This window comes from Notamacropus eugenii, chromosome 6 (assembly GCF_028372415.1).
Source record: "Notamacropus eugenii isolate mMacEug1 chromosome 6, mMacEug1.pri_v2, whole genome shotgun sequence".
Taxonomy (NCBI): Eukaryota; Metazoa; Chordata; class Mammalia; order Diprotodontia; family Macropodidae; genus Notamacropus; species Notamacropus eugenii.
The window spans coordinates 298,552,110-298,559,443 of NC_092877.1; the positions used below are offsets into that span (position 1 = coordinate 298,552,110).

The 7,334-nt window shown below is 36.4% G+C and overlaps 1 pseudogene; it reads left to right on the top strand.

The window, feature by feature from the left end:
- The first annotated feature begins 1,280 nt into the window (after positions 1-1,280).
- LOC140509618 (ribosomal protein eL22-like pseudogene) lies at positions 1,281-4,451 on the top strand (annotated as a pseudogene).
- Positions 4,452-7,334: the final 2,883 nt, after the last annotated feature.

The window sequence follows — 7,334 nt, forward strand, 5'->3', positions numbered from 1 at the left end:
GTGATTTCCTAACTGATAAATGGTCAAAGGATATGAACAGGCAGTTTTCAGAGGAAGAAGTTAAAGCTATCTATAGTCATATGAAAAGTGCTCTAAATCCCTATTGATTAAAGAGATGAGAATCAAAACAACTCTGAGGTACCACATCACACCTATCAGATTGGCTAAATATGACAAAATAGGAAGATGATAAATGTTGGAGAAGATGTGGGAGAGTTGGAACACGAATTCATTGTTGGTGGAGCTGTGAACTGATTCAACCACTCTGAAGAGCAATTTGGAACTATGCCCAAAGGGCTACAAAAATGTACATACCATTTGACCCAGCAATATCACTTCTAGGTCTGTATCCCGAGATCATAAAAATGAGGAAAGGTCCCACATGTACAAAAATATTTATAGCAGCTCTTTTTGTGGTGGCCTGAAAATCGAGGGAATGCCCATCAATTGGGGAATGGCTGAACTAGTTGTGGTATATGAATATAATGGAATACTATTGCACTATAAAAAATGAAGAACAGTTGAGCTTCAGAAAAACCTGGAAAGACTTATATGAACTGATGCTGAGTGAAATGAGCAGAACCAGAACATTATACACAGTAACAGCCACAGTGTGACAAGACTGTTTCTGATAAACTAAGCCCTTAAACCCTTAAGCCTAAACAACAATGCAAGGACCTAAAACATCCTCAAAAGACTCCTGAGGCAAAAATGCCATCCACAGCCAGAGAAAAAACTATGGAATCAGAATACAGAATGAAGGAGCCTCTTTTCTCTTGTGTTATGTTTTGTTTTTCATGGTTTCTCCCATTTGTTTTAATTCTTCTGTGCAACATAACTAATGTGAAAAGTGTTTAATAAGAATGTTTGTGTAGAACCCATATAAGACTGCATGCCGTCTCAGGGAGGAGGGGGAGAGGGAAGGGGAGAAAATTTAAGACTTATGGAAGTGATTGTTGAAAACTGAAAACAAATAAATTAATTAAATTTTTAAAAAAGAAATGATGAATGGACAAACTTCAGAAATACCTGGATAGATTTTTGTGAACTGATGCTCAGTAAAGTGAGCAGAACCAGGAGAACATTATACACAGTAACAGCCACAGTGTATGAGGACTGTTTTTGATAAAGGACTGTTTTTGATAGACTTAGTCCTCCACAGCAAGGCAAGGACCTAAAACATTTCCAAAGGACTCATGATGCAAAATGCCATCCATATCCAGAGAAAGAACTATGGAGTCAGAATGTAAAATAAAGCAGACTATTTTCTCTTTTGTTAGGTTATGTTTTTCTCATGGTTTCTCCCATTTATTTTCATTCTTTATGCAACATGACTAATGTGAAAATGTGCATAATAAGAATGTATGTGTAGAGCTGATATAAGATTGCATGTTATCTTGGGAAAAGAAAAGAGAGGGAGGGGAAAAAATTTAAAACTTATGGAAGTGATTGTTGAAAATTGAAAACAAGCATTTCTCATGACGGGCATGTCTAAGATGGCGCTGCCAAAAGATAAAAAGGTTAAGAGATCAACTTGGAAGTTTAACCTTGACCTTACTCATCCAGTTAAAGATGGAATCTTTGATTCTGGAAATTTTGAGCAATTCTTGAAAGAGAAAGTTAGTCAATGGAAAAACGGGGAACCTAGGGAATGTTGTTCATATTGAACGCTTCAAGAATAAGATCACCATTGTGTCTGAGAAGCAATTTTCTAAACGATACTTAAAATATCTTACCAACAAATATCTTTAGAAGTACAATCTTCGTGATTGGCTTCATGTGGTTGCATCTGACAAGGAGACTTACAAACTTCATTATTTCCAGATTAGTCAAGATGAGGAAGGTTCTGAATCTGAAGATTAAATGGGAAGCTGAGCCCTTTTCTTAGGGACTTTGAATTTTAAAAGTGTCCAAAAGAATAAAACATGAATATACTTTAATTTATTGGCAAATAAAACTTAAATCAATGTTTAAAAAAAAGAAAAAGAAAATTGAAAACAAATAAATAATTTTTTAAAAAAGAAAAAAAAAATTTAAAGGATCAAGGTAACAGATTTTCCCAGGCCAACTCCTGGTTTAGCACCCTATGCACTGATAAAGAAATGATTAGGTAATTAAAATTGTATCTTCAAGACCAGAGTAGCTCTTCTGCCCCCAAATGAAATTTAAGAAATATCCATGAATGATATGGTACACTAAAAGCAGTAGAAAAGAGGAGAAAAAGACAAAACGTTGGCAGATTAAAAGATGTTATATTGAGCTTTGCTCTGTAGTGAAACAAACAATACTATGTCCAGGTTCTCATGTGGTTTTCTAGTCTCTACGTTGATTCTGTTTAGAGATGGAACAACAATTAAACAGGTACAAATTCTGAGTAAGGGAAAATAACCACTTATCTAGTAATAAACCAAAAATTAGTAAATCTCAAGATAATCTCCTTCTAAGACCTTAATTAAAATCATTTTAAAGATAAAATAAAAGGGACATTTAATAAGCATTCAATTCTATGAACATTTTCAGTTCAAAAATACGTTGATTTTGTGAACTGATTGTTCAATGCAAATCACACAAACTATAAGTTAGGGAGAAAAAGAGGACAAAGAAGTTTTCTTTTTAAAATTCTCATATCAAACTAAAGTCATGACTGGATTCTACTAGTACGTTCAAGTTCAAGGCAGTTTCTTAGCTTTTAATAGTCTCACATCAGAGCAGGTTTAAATCAATTCTACAAATACTTATGGATTATCTGGCCACATTTGGACTAAATGTGACTGGAGACACAAAAAAAAAATAGACTTTGGACAATTCCTGGACTCCTGAAATTTAAAATTTAAAGGGAATCATTAGAAAATAAAAGAATTACCTTTACAAAAAATTTTAATTGAACACAATATTGAAATTTTTCTTAACTGAATACCCTCTAGATCAGATCTTAAACTGGGGATCTCTTTTTGGGGGAGTCCATAGATAGATTTCAGGATATTTCTGAATTTGGACGGGGGAAAAAGTATTTATTTCAATGCCATTAGTTTCCTTTGTAATCCTATATTTTTAAGCATTTAAAAACATTATTCTGAGAACAGGTACATAAAAACATTAAGAACTCCCTACTCTACACTCAGAGCTCCCAGTTTCTATGAAGAAAAAATGCCAGTTTGCCCATCTTTGTTAGTATAAGGGATGGGGAATGATGCAATACTTCACAAAGAAGAGGCTGAGAAGTCTGCTTCTGGAAAGGCAAGTTGAAATGTGATGGAAGTGCCCCGTTCCCTGAGTTGGAGCATGTACAGACTTGCGGAGCTGGTTCTTGTCTGCTCACCACATAATGAGGAATAGGACTGTCAGAACTGGTGTGCTTTCAAAGACATTAGTAATGACAAGTCTTGGAGCTGGCCCTTCAATTGCTTGGCTGTCTCTGGAGGAAGAAGAGGAGCTGCTGTGTCCTTCAAGGCTGGAAAAAGACCTCAGGCCCAATTCACCAACTCCCCTAGAGTTGACCTGAAGCAGAGAACATATGGATGCTTCTCTCTGTGTTAATTTATTCCTTCCTGAAGAATGATGGAGATAGCTTTGGCATGATGAGCTCCAAAATATCAAAAGAATGAGCCACCAGAAGTCTGGGAGTTAGAGTCCACACCAAGAAGTTTGGGAAAATAAACACTGAGGAGCAAAGTCTATGCAGACTCATCCACCCACCGGCCATGCTGTATTTGGAAATGAATTTGAGACAAATGCTAGGTTAAAGCTGCTTTAAGTCTGAGCCCACTCTGCAACGACTGAAGGACTTAGGTAACATAGAGATAATTTAACACCTAGGCATTGGGGGAGGGGAGATAATAATGCTTCCAACTTCTGGTTTTGCTCCATCTTTAGTGTAAACATCCTTTTGTGAAAGCAAATTTATGTTAATTAGTTAAATGAAACTGAGGCTCTAATCACTGGCTGTTAACAGTGGGAAGAAAACGTTCTAGAATGGGGGCTTGAGCTTAAAAAATAAAGATGAGATACCTTAGCCTTCTGACATATGCTAAAACATTCAGGAGGAGATGTAGTCAGCCTTTCTCTGGAAGTAGCTATATGAGCATTGTAAAAAGACTATTATTTAAAGTTTTAACTGTGCCTGAAAGTTCCTTTAGTCAGTCAATCAGCTACCATTTGTTCATCAATTGTTATTAAATGCTAAACACTATGCTAGGTGCTGGGGACATGAAGAAAAAGTGGAATAGTCCCTTTCCTCAGGGACCTTATATACAATTGGGAGAAATAACATATACATATATGGGTTTATGCAGAATAAATAATAGGTAATTTAGAAATTGTGAGAAGGTATGAGTAGTTGGGAAGTTCATGTAGAATAGAGTTGTCAAATCCATGACCCCTTGGTCTCAGAACCAGATTAAAATGTAATTTGTAAATGTTTAACAAAATAAATAAAAATGAAATACAACATTGCTGATGTTAACTTGTGGTTTTCTAAATTGATATACATCCTTCAGGAAGTTGCTTCTATTTGAGTTTAATACTCAACTGATATAGAAGGTGATGCTAGAGTCAAGTCTGGAAAGAAACTATTCTCTGCAGTTTCTTTTACACTACATATTGCATTTCATTAAAAACTTTTCTAGTTGCTATATTATAACTTTACAAAATTATTAGATTACTATGTACTCAGTGGCATTTGTACACTTATTTTCACTGTTATAAAGTTATATCCTTTTCTCTTTTGAAAGTGTAATGCATAGACCAATATCTCACAGCATATACCAAGATAAGGTCAAAATGAATACATGATATAGACATAAAGGGTGATACTATAAGCAATTGAGGAGAGCAAGGAATAGTTTACTTGACAGATCTATGAAGAAGGGAAGAATTTATGACCAAATAAGAGATAGAGAACATTATGAAGTACAAAATGTCTAATTCTGATTACATTAAATTAAAAGGGTTTTGCACAAACAAAACCAATGCACCCAAGATTGGAAGGAAAATAGAAATCTGGGAAACAATCTTTACAGCCAGAGTTTTTTATTAAAATCTCATTTCTCAAATATATAGAGAACTTAGTCAAATTTATAAAAATTCAAGTGATTCCCCAAATGATAAATGGTGAAAGGATGGGAACAGGCAGTACTTGGATGAAGAAATTAAAGCTATCTATAGTCATATGAAAAAATACTCTAAATCACTATTGATAAGAGAAATGCAAATTAAAATAATTCCAAGGTACCACCTCAAACCTATCAGATTGACTAATATGACAGTAAAGGAAAACAATAAATGCTGGGGAAGATGTGGGGAAATTGAGATACATACATTGTTGGTGGAGTTGTGAACTGAGTCAGCCATTCTGGAGAGCAATATGGAACTATGCCCAAAGGGCTTTAAATCTGTGCATACCCTTTGACCCAGTAATACCATTTCTAGGTCTGTATCCCAAAGAGACCATAAAAAATGGAAAAGAGCCTAAAAGTTGTAATGCTAATTTAAATGGGAAGATCTTTCAAATTCATTAATCTATTAATGGAAACTGCTTAAATGTGACCTGCTTAAATCACAGGGAAGCCTAAGTCACGTATGGTGGGAGGAGCTTGCTGAATGGGTAGAACAGGAAGTATGGAACAGAACTGAGAGGAAGTTTTTGAGAGAAGCTAGAACAGAGGGAGAAAGAGCACAAGCAGAAAGCTAGGCTCATGAGTATTTGTTTGTGGAAAGGCCCCAGCAGGGTGGGGGAAGCTTAGGAATGTCTTTGTCCCTTGCAGCGCTAATGTATATTAACTTCTTGGTTACTATAACTGATTTGGCTTTATGGTTTTGGGATTTGGCTTTCTGGTATCTGAATAAATGTTTTTCTTCTGCCTTCTTTATGAAGAGTCTATTATACTTTGCAATGGAAAACTATACCAGTATATTCATAGTCACCAGAAGTGCTGTAAATATTGCCTTCACAATACACAGGTACAAAAATAATTATAGCAGCTCTTTTTGTGGTGACCAAGAATTGGAAATTGAGGGAATGCTCATCAATTGGGGAATGGCCGAACAAGTTGTGGTATGAATGAAATGAAACACTAATGTGCTAGAAGGGGATGGTTTCAGAAAAACCTGAAAAGACTCACATGAACTGATGCTTAGTGAAGTGATAAGAACCAGGAGAACATTATACACAAGAGTAATAGTTGCTGTTGTTGTCCTTCAGACACAGTAACAGCAACACTGTGCAGTGATCAGCTATGACTGAAGTGGCTCTTCTCAGCAATACAATGATCCAGAACAATTCCAAAAGACTCATGACAGAAAATGCTATCCACATCCAGAAAAAGAACTGTAGACTCTCAATGCAGATTAATGCATACTATTTTCACTTTTTTGGGTTCTGTTTCTTTTTTCACAACATAACAAATGTGAAAATATGTTTAGCATGATTGCACAAAGCATCACCTAGGCAATATTCATAGCACTGAGGATGGCTATGAATATGCTGGTGTAGTTCTAAATTACAAAGTATAAAAGACTCTTCATATAGAAAGCAGCAGAAGAAAAACATTTATTCAGACATCAGAAAGTCCAATCCCAAAACCAGAAAGCCAAATCAGTCATAGTAGCCAAGAAGTCAATACACATTAGCACTGCAGGAGACAAAGGTATTCCCAAGCCTCCCCCACTGTGCTGGGGCTTTCCCACAAGCATACACTCACAAGCTTTGTAGTGCCTGCTAGCTTGTATCCTCTCTCCTCTTCCTCAACTGCTCTCACTAACTTCCTCCCAGCTCTGCTCCACCCTTCCTGTTCCACCCATTCAGCAAGCTCCTCCCACCACATGTGACTTAGGCTTCCAGGTGATTTAAGCAGGTCACATGGGCCTGTTAATGAATGGGAAATTGTCATTACATTTGGCCCCAAGATCTTACATATTCATTACATAGGTTGGTGGGGCAAGGGTATCAACAGAATTGTAAAAGGGATAACAGAAAATAAGCATATAAAACAATATCTTAGGGTGGGACTTGAGTACAAGCTCTCCATCATTCCCCCCTTGAATAAATAGGACCCAAAATCTTGGGTTAAGGGGCAAAGGTCTCTTCTTCCATAGCTACTTCCTGCTGAAATTGGATGTAGATCTGTCCCTATCCCAAGAGGTCCCATTCAAGAGGTCAGTTCTTTAGCTGGCATCTGGAGCTTGGCTGACACCAGTTTCAGAGAAGACACATCACAGTTGCGGACAGGGGTAACATCTGGCTTAAGCAATCAGGCATCACAGGTGCAGGGTATTAGACCTACAGGAAACAAATCTAGAAAAAAGTTTAACAGATAAAAAGACAAAAAGAAACAAGG